This window comes from Amblyomma maculatum, chromosome 1 (genome assembly GCF_055883805.1).
Source record: "Amblyomma maculatum isolate TAMU_Amacu chromosome 1, ASM5588380v1, whole genome shotgun sequence".
Classification (NCBI taxonomy): Eukaryota; Metazoa; Arthropoda; class Arachnida; order Ixodida; family Ixodidae; genus Amblyomma; species Amblyomma maculatum.
Window position 1 is genome coordinate 196,760,466 of NC_139344.1, and position 18,413 is coordinate 196,778,878.

Below are 18,413 nucleotides of genomic sequence, written 5' to 3' on the forward strand. Positions count from 1 at the left end.
AAGAAAGAAAGAAAGAAAGAAAGAAAGAAAGAAAGAAAGAAAGAAAGAAAGAAAGAAAAGAAGGGTGGGGGGAGGGAGGGAGGAACGAAAAAGTAGGAAGGAAGGAAGGAAGGTTTCGGCACATCGAAGTGTGCTTTCGCACAAAAATTATATATATATATATATATATATATATATATATATATATATATATATATATATATATATATATATATATATATATATATATTATAATTTATAATTATATTACATATATATTATATTATATTATATTATATTATATTATTATATTATATTATATTATTATACAAAAATTATATATATATATATATATATATATATATATATATAGAGAGAGAGAGAGAGAGAGAGAGAGAGAGAGAGAGAGAGAGAGAGAGAGAGAGAGAGAGAGAGCGAAGGGTACGCTTCATTTAAAGAAACGTTTTATTGGACTCGACGTTTCGACCAGAAGCTGGCCTTCATCAGGAGTGGCCTGATGAAGGCCAGCTTCTGGTCGAAACGTCGATTCACACTCCTGATGAAGGCCAGCTTCTGGTCGAAACGTCGAGTCCAATAAAATGTTTCTTTAAATGAAGCGTACACTTCGCTCTATAACTTTTTAAGTGGCCAAGTACGTTAAATGTTCTCGCATCCATATATATTTATATATATAAACCAATTGTAAATTGCTAAGAATTCGATATTTAATAAACACAATATAGCAGTTAATACGTTTTGTCCCTTTACCTGGCGAAAATAAGCTCTCCTCCTAAGAACCTACCAGTCTGGTTCACTGCGTTGATAATAAGCGTAATAAGCGTAATAAGCGTAAGAGAAAGAAATGACAATGACGAAGATTATACCATGAGAGCGGCTGTTTTGCAACATATAGAGAGGCAAGAAGAAGAGGGTTAGAAAGGTGGGGCGAGAAAAAGGACACAGTTAAATCACCGATACTTTATAGAAAGTGTTCCATGGTAGCATAAGTGTCTCGTGGCCCCTGTGACCTCATGGCGCCGGCTCACGTTGCCCAGAAGCCCGAGCTCCCGCCCAGCAAGTTACAAGTTCACTAATGTGACGCCTCGGGCTAATTGGCGCGACACGCCGGAGTCTCACCCGCGCTGTATAACTCCATTAGGTTACAAGTGCCGATTTTCCAGGTAATGCGCTCATTTTTGCAGGCACCGCTAGTTCGTGCAGCAGGCTAGTGGCGCTAAAGACGGTCACTTGTCTCTCTAGACATATAACGCGGCAGGTATATACCGGTAATTAGGGCGAAGAACGAACGTTTTGAGCTTTAAAGAAATAACCTCCGAAATGCAGAAAAGTTGAGGTACGCTGACGAAGGCAGCATGCGTTTAGGGCAAATAAGAAAACTACAAATTGAATTCGAGCGTAATTATAGCAGCGATAGATAATGTGATTTTCCTTTCAAGGCACCAAAGCTGACCTGCAGAATCCGCTCTCGAAGTCGGAATTGATGGCGCAATTGACTCACGGGATAACAGAAAACATCGGAAGCACGGAAGTCTCAGAAAATGTGCAGCGCCCTGATAACCATAACAAAAAAAAAAAATAAAAAAAAAATAAAAGGGGACGACACTCGAGCCGCGAGCCCCTTGAATGGCTCCCGTCTGCCTGCTCCCCTTGCGAGCCTCCGTTCTTTTACACTCACCCCTCACCGACATGCACTTGCGACGGCTTCCAAGCACACTAGCGACAAATTTGGCGGTTGCTTCACGTCTTCCGCTCTTTCGTATTTTGCTGCATGCTCGTGAGATGGTGCTTCCAAAAGTACCAAAATAACTTTACTTTTTGGTTCAGGTCTTGAGCACTTTACTGATATGGTGCATTCATTGCTTGATGGCGTTTACCCTTTTAATCGTAGCTCTCTATTATCTCGCCCGTACTCATGAGCATACCACATTACGCGAAAGACCACCCGACATAGATACCCGCTTGAACTAAGCCGTATACAAACGTGCCTGTGTGGTGTGAGAGTATCGTGTCTGACTTGAGATCCGAGGGTCTGTGGGATTTGATTCCCATCTCACATTCTGTAATTCCGCCGCTCCACGTCTGGAACCCTTCCGGCACCCCTAAACACCAAACGGCCTCGAAATATGAGGACAACGGTTCTCCACACGTGTAGAGCTTAACGGGTGCAATAGTCAGAGAAAGAACGCTATAGCAGACGACGGACCAGGAAGAGGAGGACACACACATATGCGCTCCTCCTATATGTCCTCGCTCCTCCTGTCCTCCTCTTTCTGGTCCGTCGTTTGCTGTAGCGTTCTTTCTCTGACAATGAATAACCAACCCGCCCAGCCACATACCTTGTTCGGGTGCAATAGGCGCTCTACTACATGCACTACTCATACTCTACTACTCATACTCTATTACTCTACACTCTAAGAAAAAAGGGTGTGCGAAAGGGGTAAAAAGGGCATAGCATGGTCCTTTACCCCCTTTAGAAGGCCTTGGGGGTAACTTTGCACCTGCTGGAATCAGGTCCCTATTCACTTACCCCCTCTTAGAAAACTTGCACCCTACTGCAACCCTACTTACCCTCTCTACCAGCGTTTGTGTGTTTGTGTGTGTGTTCGTGCCCCTTAGACAGCAGTGTGAATAGTTTGGGCACATGTCACGATGGGGCGCTGGTTCAGCATTCTGTCCCATCATGTCTCGTTCCTGCACCGTCGCTTTCAGAGAGGGGACGCCTTTTGTGCCACCTTCGCCACCGTTTTTCTCTCGCAGCGTTTGTGTCCCTCTCCATGTTTACTCTCCCCAGTCAGGAACTGCAAGCTGCAGGTGTGTCCTGGTTTCTATGGGGGGACGTAATGACTGCAAAACTGCTTCTAAATTCTAATGAAACAGCAGATACTTTTGTTTTGCTTGTGGGAGTAATGCTCTGGCAGTGCACAGCCTGTTTCAGGCTTATAGTGGAGCCACTCCGACTGCATAGCGAACTGTCACGGGCCGTTCTGCAAACGTATTTCCTAAGCTGCTTAAAGGAAAGAAAAGGCACAGTATCTGTCACACTAATTGGTAGAATCCTGAACCACACCGTAAGGGGAAGCTTGAGAATCTTCGAAGGAAGGTGGATTAAAAGAAAAGAGAGAAAGAGGTGTTAGTTGTGTTCAGCAACAAAATTATGCACATATTTGATTTTACCTGAAGCGCATACAGCTCGTTCGGCCGACAAGGCATTGCCATTGCCATGGTCGTCGCCGAAACTCGCAACTCGTGGGAAAATATATGCTCTGTTTTATATTAAAATCTTGATAAAATCGATTCCTTATACAGCTTTCAGGGTGGTGTCATGCCCTTTTCGCGTCACATTTAGCATCCATCTGCTAGTCATGTTGAAGGTTAGTTTGCGACAGAGATTGGAACCAACGACCTATGTACAGCTGCCGAAATCTTAACTGACGTTCGTGACGGCAGTACTTTCTGTAATTCTGAGTGTTACAGAGCAGCTAACCTGCGAAAAGTCAAGTATAAGAAATAGCTCACCAAGCTGTTGCGTAATCTTGATCATCTGGCAAGTATTGTCCTTATTAAGGCGCAGGAGCATAGAAAAGGAGGTCGTCATGCGCACGCCAGTTAAAGATTTGGGCGGCTCTACCTCCGTTTTTATGCCTTTCATTTTAAAGCTCGCCGTTCACCGAGAAGTGAGGCAGATAGAGCACCTTCCGTTCCTCCAAACAAAGCAAACTAAAGGCGTTAATCACATTGCCAAACTCTGCGTCTCTTAACGGCTAGAATTCGCGGAATGAAAACGCCGTGTTAAAGGCGCTATCGCGTCTACAACTTTGGTGTCATGCTGGCTTGAAATTATTTAATTTTATAGCGTAAACTAGAGGCAGGCTGGTGGGCAGCTGAAAGCTGTGACACTCGAGGACAAACTTCATCAAAAGTTGAGTCTTTTTACTAGTTTTTTGTTGAGTGCGACCAGCTACACTGAAAATAAGGATTTCTTCACCCTCATTTACTGTACCGCGGAAAGTATGTCAGTCGGACATTCTTAGTTTACAAAAGGACACACACACACGTATGTATAATATATATATATATATATATATATATATATATATATATATATATATATATATATATATATATATATATATATATATATATGCTTAAACTGACCATTAAAAAGACAAAGATCATGGCGTCTGCCCCTATCAAGTCCTGGAGCATCAAGGGACAAGAAGTGGAAGCTGTGACAGATTTTCTCTTCTTGGGCTCCAAGATTACCCCGGAAAGAGACTGCAGCCATGAAATTGGGAGACGCCTGCTTCTGGGCAAGAGAGCCATGGCTAGCCTTGACCGCCTTGTAAAGAGCAGAGACATTACACTGCCAACCAAGATCCGTATAACTCGTGCTATGGTCTTTCCAGTGGTGATGTATGGATGCGAGAGTTGGACTGTGAAGAAGGCTGACCGCCGAAGAACTGACGCGTTTGAATTGTGGTGCTGGCGGAGACTCTTGAAAGTTCTTTGGACGGCCAGGAGATCAAATCAGTCGATATTGTCGACCATAAACCCTGACTGCTCATTGGAGGGTCAAATTCTAAAGTTAAAGCTCAGCTACTTTGGTCATCTGATGAGAAGAGAGGAGTCGCTGGAGAAATATTTGATGTTGGGAAAGTTTGAGGGTCACCGGAGAAGGGATAGGCGGCGAACGCGATGGTTGGATGGCATCCTCGAGGCGCTGCAGATGAAGTTATGTGATCTTAGGAAGATAGTGGGAGACCGGAAAGCGTGGCGTAATATGGTCCATATATATATATATATATATATATATATATATATATATATATATATATATATATATATATATATATATATATATATATATATATATATATATATATATATGTAAATATAGCCGGAAAGCGTGGCGTAATATGGTCCATATATATATATAGCTCAAAATTTCGGGCAGAAATGGCATTTTGTCGATGGTATGGTTCTTGCCTGATTCGATCAGAAGTTGGATGTTCCCATTGTATGCGGCGGCAATGCCGGTGCTATCACTGAGGCAGTGGCTTGTCTTGCATCGCAGCCGCCGCATATTATGGGAACATTCGACTTCTGATCGAATCAGGCAAGTACGCCAAACAACTTTATTATTAAAAATACCAACGGCAAAATTCCATTTCGGTGCGAAATTTTAGCTGCGAGGATTTTGCGGTTTAGTTTGGAGGAGCATTCTACAGCGCGCTGCGCTGGTAATTGTACAACGCCCTGTATATTCCTGGGTCTCCTCTTTTAGAGAGTTTTTATGTTTCTGCAAACGACCTACCTGCCTGTCTGTCCTATAAATGCACTTTTCCACGGGCCGTCGGAATGCGGTAAATAACTCGTCTTGCCTCGACCAAGGTTTTCATTTGCTTGATCTTACTGTTCTACACACATGCTCTCTTCTTCATTCATTTTTTTTTTAATTTTCAAAAATAGGCTAATCAGTTTGGAAAGTAAAGAAAACAGAATGCGTACACCGTGTCGTATTGCACTGTATTAATATTGCAGGAGACGTTATTTTTGCATGTCATCATTCATAATTTTTTCATTCGTTCCGATTTCAGCAGGTTCTTTTAATTTTAAGGTGTACAAACTGCCCCAAGAGCTAGCTCTATTGTTCTTAGTTTACCAGGGCTCCTTTTTTTCGCAGTGCTTCGGCGTGTTTCGTACTTGCTGCACCAGGCTGTCGGGTGGTTCCAATCGCCACTTCTCCGGCGCTTTTGTGATGAAACACGACGCATGCATGTTTTCCGCCACGCCGCACACCAGGCACTTCGCGTTTTTCAGTGCAGCACACACGTGTTTGCAGCAGCATTGTGCGACACGATGCCTTCGAGCATAAGTTGAGTGGAAAACTTACAAAAGACCAGCTAGCAGGCTGCGGAGCCACGTACAACCTGTGATACTTGCACGTGGTCACTTCTCCTTTCTAGTTCCGAGAATTCAGGAAACTGGGCATTGATTCCTTCGCTCGCCGTATGACACAGCGCAAAGGTGACGCACGCTCTTTTGTCCTGATAAGCTTGCCCCTTCAGTGAACATCAGAATTTTGGACACTGAATCTCAAGCGCCAATGATGGAGGTGGGGTAAGGAACAATCAGAAGAACCTGCTGCTCCCCGGAACTCTTTTCTTCACAGCATGAAGTCATTTTTCGCCGGACTTTCGGAAACCAGTTTGGCTGTAGCTTCCACAGTGCCTAGGCGGGGTACACAATACTTCATTGTGAACAATATGACAGGTCCCAGGGAGCCCAAAATGCGTGCCTCTTTTTGACGGCGAGCACATGGTGGCTCTGAACACATACTCTTCTCAAGACTCCGTGGGATCACGAGTCATTCCAGCAGAAGCGATGTCCTGTTCGGACGCGGAAGCATCGAGTGGTCTCAGCCTTATGCCTATGGGCTGCACTGCCCTTGAGTTGTAAATATTTGTATCATACTCAACATACAAATAGATATGTGCGAGCAAAGTCCTTCGTTGGCACTGCAGGGAACTACCCCCTGTAAAGACGTAATCTTAAATTAACTGACGCGGCAGAATTCTGTTAAGGGCACAGTTCACGACGACTATGCAATCAGCGACGACGTGGAGCTCGGATAAAGCAAGAGGTACGCATCTTCTAGTGCTGCAACAGTCTTGGGCTGCCCAAAAGCAGCAGCGGAGGAGAGATCACGTTAGCAGATTCGCTGGGCCAGCGTTGAGAACAACTATGGACTTGAAAGGTTGCTGCTGCTGCGGTTGCGCCATGTACCAGCTTCGGACTCCATTACGCATGTCAATGATGGGCGACAGCAGCAGGTGCGGCGGCAGCGGTCAACGTAAACCGGCGCATGGTGCTTGTAAGTTCCATTTTTCAAACTTTTTGCTGCCCTTATTGTGGGTTTAAGCCGGTACTCGTTTAATCAGCATGCATCGCAATAGTGAGCACAGTGTTAAGTCCGAGGTTCGAGTGGTCCCAATCTCTATGATCTATATCTCTATATACTGCTTGGAAAACAGGCCGGCACCACTACTGCGAAAGAATTTGTGCAGAAAGAATAGGAGCGATCTTCGGTAACCCGCCCCGTCAGATGTTCCTCGCTTGGCGGCCACAAGAAGGGTGCGGTGCTGGAAAAATGTTCTCCATGCAAGAGAAAGCGCTTGCTGTATCTGCAGCCGCGATGCGGTTCCAACACACTTCCATTTTTTTTTTTTTTGGCGCGCCGCCGCAGTTTAGTCGCCGAGGTGTTTCGATCGCTTGCATGTGTATACATTGTGAATGTGTCTATTCCCTCCACATCTCATTTTTCTCTCGTTTTTCTCTCACACAGGTTCCCTCGGAGTATGGATTCAACCACGACGATGACAAAAGACTGCTCGGTTATCCTGCCATTTTCAAACGCAATAAAAAGTAAACCCTGCCTTCCGTTCTCATGTACTAATATCGGTGTGCAAACTGCACCCTGAATGGCTACATGGCCCGTCACAAATATGTCGCTCTAGCACGAAGAAACCAACATTGCGGAAATGAGGGCGTCTGTGACCGGCCGACGAAGACATCATACATATTTTCACCAAATGTTTTTCTTCTGTATAGGGCGTATGTTAAGGCTGTCTAATGTTGCAGTGGAGGCAGCATTACCACACATATGCCAAACGGAGTCGCTTGCGTTGCAAATAAAGAAAATGTATGTCTCGTATCGCTTCGATAGCGGCGATGTCTTGTGACTAAGTGCACAATCAGTCGAAGTGCGGTTGTTTTCAAATTACTAGCGCACCAGTGTGCGCCTAGACTATATTTAGAAGGGCGCAGACATACCCTTCGAAGGAAAAGAACATTATTTTAAATGGGTGTAAAAAACACTATAATATGAATTTATTTTATTCCTCTGGGTGGCAATATTACCCTTCCAAACAAAGCATAAATATGAACGTAAAAGTGCAAAGTTACGCCCATTCATAGGGTGCAAAGATGCACTTATGGGGTGCTGTAGTAAGCTCATTACGCTGGCATAAATGCAGACCCTGTGAGGGTAACTTTACGCCTTATGATTAGGCATAAGCTTATTCCAGCTGGGAGCAAACATGCACCCGATTTTAGAGGATATTTTTGCACTTTCATGGCCTAACCTTTAGTCCTTCTGAGAAAGGGTAACGTTACTCCCCAGTAGCATATACTTGCACTTCACCATATGGCATAACGTTAGCCTCGTTGTAGCGTAAACTTTACACCAGACACACTTAGGCCCCCGTCGAGGGTGTAACTTTGCACCCAAAGGGGCTCCCCAGTGCGTCAGTGGACTTACCCCCCTAAAGGGGTAAGATCACACCTTTTTTTCTTAGAGTGTACTGAACGGACCATGCTACCAGGTTTCTTTTGGAAAATACTGTATGAGCTGCTTATAGGGCTCGCTCTGGAGCAATCACGGCAGTAATTTAATTTCTATGGTGAAATTACTGCAACTTAATCATTTTTTCTGGCAGCCCGCAATGAATCCATTTTCTTGACGAGTAAGTAACGCAACGAATTAGCTATAGGCAGTCATTTGCAACCTAATACTAATACCTGCTAATACGCACCCTTGCTCCTTTTATAAACAGAACTACTTACATCCGGTACGGCACCTCGAAAGCAGGAACGACGCGCGGAAAGCCTGGACCAGCTTAAAGGATAGAATAGAAGAGGGAGAATTGAGCAGCGCTGTGCGTCTGAGACCGCCGGTGTCCTATGTAGCCGGGTCAGTACTGCGGTCATCTACGGTCACCGTTGCTCAAGCAGCAAGATGTAAGGCGCCGAGGGGTCGCCGAAGGGGCAGATGGCGCAGTACGGAGTTCAAAACAAGTCAGAAGCGCGCAGTGGTACTCCCTAGGTTGTGTCGGCTAAGCGCAGAATGATACCTAGTCCCACTCGCAGCAACGGGAAGAAATAAGTGGCCGTGGTGCGAACATTACCGAGCGCAGGCTGCCGAAGTCGATTCCTGAGACCACCGAATGAATAAATAACCCGCTTCGGTGGCTTCAAACACTGGAGACAACTACGGGCAGCAAGATGCCGTGTCCGTGTTTCTGCCTTGACCGCAATAAAAGCGACGAGTGTTCAACCATGCTTTTATTATCGTCGTTTTGTTTCCGCTGCCTTATATTCAAAATGGCGCGTGCCAGAATAGTTGGCTTTCACGATATTTTACGCGAAGACGGAAGGATGACTGCGCCGCGACTGGAGAGAGGTTGTCTTGCCTATTCCTTTTATTTGGTTTTCCGTACAATGAAAGCCAAGAAGTAATTTAAGAGTAATTATGTTCCTCTTCGAGAGTAATCGTAATGCCTGTAATTAATTTTAGGGACAGTAATTTGTAACGTAATTTAATTACGTTCACTAGCTGTTTTATGAAAATAATTACTAATGTAATTTAAATCATTTTAGAAAGCAATTTTGCCATGTATGCTCTCGAAGGACCATTCAGACCAGCGCTGCTTTCTACTCACTGAGATTTCTACGGCGCCTATGGTTGGTAGATCAAATGAAGGTGCACAGGTGCTTCAACGGAGACGTCGTGACAGTAAAATGTTGTGGATCAGCCATGTCGCTACATCACGACGTTGTTCATTCACAACTATCGACTGCACTTGGGTGGATAATTACGGCCGCGTGCCATGAACAGGAGCGGGAAATGAGCGATCAGTTTCAGAAGAAGACAGCGAAAAGCGAGGAAAAAAGGTCACGGATAGTGAAGAAGCTAAATGAAATTTTGGTTGTAATTCTGAAAACGCGATACCATGCAGCAGTCACCATGAAACTATTAAAACCGCAGGTAATACGACCAAAGAATAGTCCCGTTAATCATCATATGTACCAATATGTAAAAGAAAAGAAAGACAGCACCGAATCAAAAAGAAACAGTGCATAACGAACATTTCCTGTGTTTCGCAAGTAAATCACCCCAATTTCATCTCCAGCGCAGACTGGAACACACTTTTCCGCAAAATATTTATCTGGGCATTTCAACATTCAATGCAATACTTCTTGAATTGGGTGCTAATGCAAGACATGCACGATTCCAGATGCGAAAACAGTCGTTATCTCTGGTTTTAAGCTCTGCGAAGTTTAGCGTGTCCTGCACGGCGGCTCAAACACATGAACTGCAATTTTGAAATGCAACACATAAAGGATACCATGTATGACCAAGATGAATTAGATATTCTCAACAGGGGTACAATATCTTCCGAAAGTTTTCCTGACCATTCATCAGAGACATCTTTACAATATCCGCGTCAGCAGAGACAGAAGAGGACAGCCTTCGTTCATATAGAGCCGAATGCCGACAAAACAACATTACAAATGAATGAAGAATTGAAAGTCCCCACCTTTAAAAACAACGAAATCTAAACAAACTCTTTCAATATGAAGGGCTGCCACCTCGTGTAGCGTGGCGCTGAACACTCAAAATTAGCGCGGGAATTTGGAATGTTTGGTACATTCCGCTGATTTTCTGTGGCCATCAGAAATAGTTGATGTGAGGGGCAGGAATAATTTCCTGGATCATAGTTAGCAGTACGGAGGAAAAGTCAGTTATGACATTCCCCAGGTTCTCGAAAATTTTCTCTACAGTTTCCTCCCAATTACAAGTAAAAAGACCCCTATTCAACTATGCGGCGCTCGCTAACGGCGGCTAACATATGACGCTAGTTGCTGATAAACAAAAAAGCTGGGCATCTTGAACTTGGGCTCATACAGCAATTTTACTGACGAAATCTCTTTAATATAAAGAGCCATTTTATAAAAAAAGCCATCAACGAAAAAACGCGCTTTATCGCGATTTTTGAGAAAATTGAAAACATCGAACTAGCAAGTCGCGTTAAAACACTTGGAGTTGACTTTATATGCTTTGGGATGCACAGATTGAACCTGTTTTCGGCAAGCTATTTCGTGTTGGCACAATGGCGCAGCATGAAACTACTTTACATTTCAAGGTGAAGAGTACTGTTAGCAATAATGTACCTTCGCTTCATTGTTCGTTAGTGTGGGGAACGACTATGAGTACAAATCTCGAGAGAGTATACATACGTTCATAGCGAGAAAAAAAAAATGATCGGGCATTACTTACTCTTTCCGGTAATTATCACACCTCTGAATTAATTTTGAAAGCAAGTATACGCGTTTATTGTAACCTGACGAAAACACACACCCATACGGAATTCGGAACACAGAACAAAATAACAAAAGGTGGTCACTCAGCGAGCAAATTATTTCGCACAGATGTATCACACACATTGCCAACCCTTCTAAATATGTTTCATAAATCAGGCATCGACTTGCAAGAAAACTCCTGTACGCGAAACGCGCGAATATTTTACCAACCAGAAATGAAATATGCCTACGAGGTAAGTGAAATGTGTGATGCATTTTTGTCAATTTTTTTTTTTAAATTTTTGATACTTCATGCGAACTTGAATTATTGGGAAAATTTCAACGTTGTTGCTACATGCCTTGTATAGGAGCCTGCGGGCTTTAGTCAAGTCGTTTGCTTTTTAAGTGGCTTTCACCCGTAACCTCATGGCCTGATGGCTATTGTCAATATTTTTACGGACGAGGAAGAAGCGGGTAGTGGCGTGGGCAGGAGCGCTCGCGCTAGGCTCGCCACGATTCATTAAATCACCTCACAGTCAGCGGCTATCCTCTCTGTTCTCCTGTGTTTATCGGCTTGCCGCCTCGTAAATATTTGGTAGGAGGTGTAGGGTACGTCATCATCACTCGTCATCCTGGTCCGGAGCTTCCGCTCCCTGTGTCTGCTTGCGCCGTCGGCAGCGGGTTCCATGGAGCGCATCGCCTGGCTGTTCCCTAGCCTGCCAGAACCGACGCGACCTTTCCGGTCCCCCGACCAGGCTCCCGCCCCGACCACAAGACACGACGAAGGAGATACCAAATGATCCCACCGACCCGAGAAGCCACCCACACGACCACAGGACACTACGAGACGCCAGACTGACCTGTTGACCCCACTGCCGAGATGCTGACCACAAGAACCATCGACCCAAGACGACAATACATATGAGGACTTCCCCCCGACCATGCCATGCGGTGCGTGGCTGGGCTTGGGCTATCGGCTTTTCGCGACCTGTGGCCCGAAAGCGTCCTGAACCAGGATTAATCGGGGAATCATCATGGCGGCAAGCCGTTGTCTTTTTCCGTCTTCCTGTTTTCCATCCATTCACGCCCATCGTCATGACATGGATCTCATCGACATCGACAAACTTCCTCGTCCACGACGACCGTTCAATGGCCCCGGGTAATTTTACGGACAAGGAAGAAGCGGGCAGTGGCGTGGGCAGGAGGGCTCGCGCTAGGCCCGCCGTGATTCATTAAATCATTTCATAGTCAGCGGCCATCTTCTCTCTGATATCTTGTGCTCATCAGTTTGCCGCCCCGAAACATTATTACATCCTATATCTATAAATGTAAGTCAGTATAACGTATAACTTTAAGTAAGTATAGAGACAAAGTTAGTCAGCGCCTGTGTCGTCTTCTCTTTCCTGGGTCATTTGTCTTCTTGGCGCTATTCCACAACACGAACTACTTCCAACTCACCCAATACCGCGTACTGTTAAATACTATCAGATAATGAACGGTATGTTACCGGTATCCCTCAAGAGGAAACTATATAACAGTTGTATCTTACCGGTACTTACCTATGGTACATGAAACGCGGAGGCTAACGAAGCGAGTCCAAATTAAACTGAGGACTATGTAGAGAGCTATGGAAAGAAAAAATGGTAGGTGCAAGTTGAGATAGGAAGCGTGCCGAATGTGTCAAGGAACAAATGCGAGTTAATGACATTCTATTAGAAATCGAGAACAAGAAATGGGCATAGGCAGGTGATGTAATACGAAGGCAATATAACCGATTGTCGCTAGGGACGACATACTGGATTTCAACGGAAGGCAAGCGCAGCAGCGGGCGACACAAATTTAGGTGGGGGGATGAGGTTGGAATGTTTCCAGAGACCAAATGGCTGCTGCTGGTACAAGACCAGGTTAATTGGGTTAATCACCAGCCTGACGAAGATCACCAATAATTAGTTGCATGGTGTAACAGCAAAAACAAAGGCAGTGCAGACAATACAAATCCACGTAGAAATGGTCATACATCGAATTATGCACGGTTACAGAAATCTCTTGTGCGTAGAAGACGCCGCGCAGTAGTTTTGCCATATGCTGCATTTTCTCGGGTTCTCATGCTAGCATGTGTCCATATGAGCACGCGGCTTCCAACAGAATTCATCTGCTCACTGAACTGACAACGTAATCAAGGTTTCTTTATTTTCTTTTTTTTTTTTTCGGATCTGCAGTAGCACGCTTCCTCTTGGCGGCTGTACCTCATTCAGATGGGGGTTTCGATTTGCAGTTGTATTCGACCAACGTTGGTGCAGAACTTACATTGAAGCGGCTCTTAGCGCAGTCGAAAAGCTTCTCTGACTCAAACGAACTTGTCATGGCACTCTGGGGCAAGAAATTCCAAGCACACGCGGACTTGTTGCTCGTTGCTGGAGCGGCGGACAGCTTTTACCTCCCACGGGCGTGATCGGATACGAATTCTTACCCTACGCAGCGCAACAAAATTTCCACGTGTCTCTTCCCTCTGGTGTACAGATCACAACAAGCCGAAAGCAGAGAACTAAACCGGAGTAAGTCCGCTCACGTGCCCAGAAAACGCTTGCGAATGCCTCGCCCCGAGCGCGTCAGACTAAGCCATAACGTCAACAGCATAGGATGACTATAAAAATCGCTCGATTACGGGATATCACAAGCATAAAGGAGCCTATAGTTTGAAAATTCGGCTGCGGAAAAACAACACCGTGGTCAGATCAGAAATTTAACATCGCTGATAGGAATACCGTGAAGAACGTAGGCTTCAAATTTCATTTCAATTCGTGGAGAAGAAAGCTAAAGTTTGGAGGCAGACTTAAGAGAGATCTGCTATTAAGAGCGGACATAAGTTACCTTCTCTCGCGAGGACGCAAGAAAGCGAGACCCATAGAGTGAGCGGCCGACAACACGGAGACCATTCCTGGCCGGTGCGGATAAGAGGATCAAAGGAAAATTCAGAAGGGAGGCGAGTCGTCGCCCTTCTGTCGGGCACGCGGATACACTGACGGTGGAAGGAGCACATTTCCGGCTAGATACACACGCCGCGCCCGCCCGAGGCAGCGCGCCGCGAAAGCAAGACGGCACAATGGTGGCGTGGCATAATAGTTAGGTACGCGCTGCTTGCATGTTTCCACCGCTCCAACGAGGAGTAATGCCCCGATGGGAGGAACACGCAGCTAGAGGGAGCTGGCAGCGCCTCCTGGGAATATGAAAAAGAGCACGGGATTAGCGGCCGATACTCTGGGCGCAGGGATTCTCGGAATGCCCAAATTATCAACTTCCGAAGGGGAGGACCCGGGCGTCCCTTTTCTTGGAGCCGACCCTTTTCAGGACTGGAGGCGCACAAAGGGACAACTTAACCTAAACTACTTCATGGGCTCTCGTCGTTGCGTGAGATGGTATCACGAGAGGGAACCGATCGGCAACTCGCGGCGGAGACGGCCAGCTGCTGCCGGGAACAGGAAGCGAGACGCCGAGGGGGTCAACAAACTCGTGGCGCGGACGCAGTCCTCACGGTGAGCAGCCGTCGAGGAGGCTATATGCGACACCGCGGACAAGGCAACCTGGCTATCCCCAGATGCTGACAGCGAAACTCTCCGTGCGCGGTTATTCTCATTCGTTTATCTGCGCTCCAACACAGATCTTGTCAAGAGATAAGCACAACAAGACAAAATGTGTATTCACGTTCCAGCGCTTCAAGAGCGCATCATCACTAGTGCGGAGTTTAAACCCGTCAGTCAAGCCATCTGCGTTTTTGAATTCAGGAAACACATTTTCGTAGTGGAACGCAGTGTGAGAGAAAGGAAATTCTACGGTGAAACTCGCCCAACAGAGGTCTTCGAGAAGGTGTTCTGTCGTTTTACTAAACTGTCCACTGGGATTGCGAAGGAGGCATTTTTTTTTTTTCATTCGATCCCCGTTCCATTTTGTACTCCAGGACGAGCATAGAAGAGCACAATACCCGTATGTGCCTTCTGTTCTCCTTTTGTCGTCGTTCCTTAGCGCTGTTTCCACAAGGTATAAAAATGTACGAGTCAACTCACGCTTGCCTTAAAGGGAAAATCTCGGGATTTTATTTAAACATTTTGAGTTCTAATCACATCACAATTCTCAGTTCCTTCTCATAGGTACAAAAAGCCGTTTTCTAAAGAACCGAGTAGAAGTATTTTAGAATAGTATAAACTAAGTAGCCGAAATCGAAAGCATGTGGCAATCATATATGACATCACAAATACGGCCACAAAACCTATCGTGTGTGCGCTGTTCGACCAAACTGGCGGCAATAAATGACAGCTAGGTTAGGTCACTGTTTGTCTCAGATGGCCAAAGGCAAGCTACATATTTATTTATTCAAGCACAAAGCGAACAAAGATGGCCTTATAACCAGTGACGTGACGCGCCTAAAGTTGCCCATAAGCTTTAGAAAATAAACTTCAATTCAAAAATCTCCGCGACTGAGGCCGGTAAAAACGTCTCCGAAAAAAAACGTCCCCGGAATAAATGTCCCCGGAAAAAGAGTCCCCGGAAGAAACGTCCCCGGGAAGAAAAAGAAAAAGAAAAAAACAAAACACCTCTATTTGCGAAGTAGGAAAAAATGTCCCCGCACGGGGACATTTCTTCTTGCGTTAAATAGGACGCAGACTGCGTTTCCCCGTGGCGAGCTGCAATGATGAAAGATTATGTTAACTATATTACAGCGGTTTCACCTGTAGGCTTGGAAGTGACCGCGAACAACGAACTGAGCCAGGCATTCATAAAAAAAAAAAATTGATGGCAGCGGTAATACCAGTGACAGCGCCTCGTGTTCGCTTTGTTTGCCGGGAAAAGGCGATCTGACCGCGCTTTACGGAACCAAAAGCTTGGAGCGACGCTTTAACATGTCCATGATGCACGACCGGTTAAGCCTCGTTCTGCTTATATCATCATCACCCTTATCACAATTCTACACCATCAACAGGGGAACGGCAGAACCTCATCACCAGAAGGTCTGGGAGGTAATTCTAGTGGTGTCTGCTGCTTTGGGCGGCTCCCCGAGACTACCACGCGCCGATCCGTTTGTACCTTTCTCAGTGGGCAGTATTACCCAGCTGATTAGACCCGTCTCAATGATTGCTTAACGAGCTGCGGAGCTCGGAACCACGCAACGTGTAAAAAGCCAGATGGCTGTTTCACCATGCTTTTACGTAGTTCTTGTAAACAAATCAGGCGCTCAGAGGAAACAGGTTCCAAATGATGGTTACACTTAACTCAAAGCCAAGAAAGAATGGCATAAAATGTGTATCGTTTTTTTTTTTTTTTAATGTGAGTTTCGGAAGAAATTTTTTTGGGGGCCAGCTTTTGCCTTGGGGACGTTTTTTCCTATAGCTGCCGCTTCTTCAGGGGCCATTTCTTCCGGGGACGTTTTTGCATACACCCGGGTGTGTGAAGGGGGAGGAACCATTTGGTTCAAAATTGTGGTCTAATCGCTGGTCACCCGAGGTTTGGATCGGTGTTGATGGGTTGGGTTAATGTACACAAAATCGCTAGTCGAGTCGAACTTTAAAATGTCTGAGGGAGTCGTACCGACGACCTCTGGTCATGGAAACCGTAAAGGGGTTGTAACTTCCGGGGGCCGTGTCGAAAATTGTTAAATTGGTTTAAAGGAAAGGAAATGTGCATGCATCTGTCACACTTCTCGGTGGACACCTGAACCGCACCGTAAGGGAAAGGAAGGAGGTAGGAATCAAAGAAGAAAAAGGAAGGTACCTTAGCGGGGGGCTCTGGAATAATTACGACCACCTGGGGATCTTTAACGTGCACTGACATCGCACAGCACACGGACGCCACTCCGTTTCGCCTTCACCGAAACATGGCCGCCGCGATCGGGATCGAACCCGGCTACTCCGGTTCAGTAGCCGAGCGTCTTAACCACTGAACAGGTTACGCTCTTGCATTTCAACACCTATCGGCGTTGGCAACATTTTTTTTTTTTTAACCACGAGGTATGAACTATCAGCTCGGTCCAGATTCGAGGATATATGTAACCAAGGCTTTAAAAACTGAAGTGGGACCCAGCCCAGTGAAACCAATTCAGAGTTGTTCAGAGTCACCTGTGCTAACCTCTAGTATTTTTTTTTCGTTCAATAAAGTTGATTAATTAATAAATACTAATCAGCTAATTTTTAAGTTATTGCATTGAGGAAAAGAGTATCAATACAAAAGTTATAGACCTCCTCGAAAAACAGCTAGCTACGTTATTTTCATCACGCTACGTCTTAAGTCGCCTTATTTACAGTACTTCAAAATACGCTGTCACGTGACCAGCTGTTTTAGTTCATTCGCCAAGTGCGCACAACCAGCTTCATCGTAGACAGGACGGCCCAGAAAAGCGGATTTGGTTATCTCGGACTCGTCTCGAGGCTTTAAGTGACGCCGCAGTGACGAGAAAGTTTTTTTTTTTTTTTTTTTTTTTTTTGCGCCAGGCGTCGCTTTCGCCTGGTAAAAAATCATTTTACGTAAACACTAGTTTGACGGAAACAACGTAGCTAGCCGCTTTTCGAGATCACCTACAACTTTTGCATTCATACTTTTTCTCTCAAGCCAATAGACAAAAATAGATAATTAGTATTTACTAATGAATTAACTTCAGTGAACGAAAAATACTGCAGCTCTTAATTGAGTTGACTGTGCTACGGCTTACCCTATTTTTTAAAACCATGGTTACATTTAGCTGAGACAACCGGCATATATACTATATATATGTATGTATGTATAATTGATAATGCACAACAACCAATAATCACTGAAAATGTAAAAATGGCACGCAGGTGGTGCTCTTAGAGAACTTGACCAGGAGGTAGCTCTGTAGCCATTCTACTTTTGGCTGTAGTCAATGAAAGTACTCGAGACAGAGGCTCTGCCTTCGCTCACGCAGCTTACCCCGTGACCTGGCAGCTTTCGCGCTGGATATGAACAGCGTTTGAATCGAAAGTCCGCAAAGCATGGGCACGCGTTTTTCGCAAAAAAATGCGACTTGCGTTCTTTAGTCCTGCCGTTCTCAATTTTCTTATTTTTCGGTCAGCTGACATTCGAGGAAAGCTTTTCTTTTTTTTTTTTCCTGGCCAGCCACTTTCAGATGTCGGCTTAGAATTGAGGCTAGCCTAAGTTTGAATATATGCGTATGTCTAGGAAGAGCGCCTGTCCTGTCGTTTTCTCCCTGTTACTCATAGTGTTGCCCCCCCCCCCCCCTCTTCCCTCCACAGACGCACACAGAT

General features: G+C 45.3%; 1 protein-coding gene across 1 annotated transcript in view; it reads right to left on the reverse strand.

The window, feature by feature from the left end:
• Positions 1-18,413, reverse strand: part of LOC146205338 (protein-L-histidine N-pros-methyltransferase) — a 209,506-nt gene that overhangs the window by 54,956 nt on the left and 136,137 nt on the right. The gene's annotated exons all lie outside the window — the stretch shown is intronic.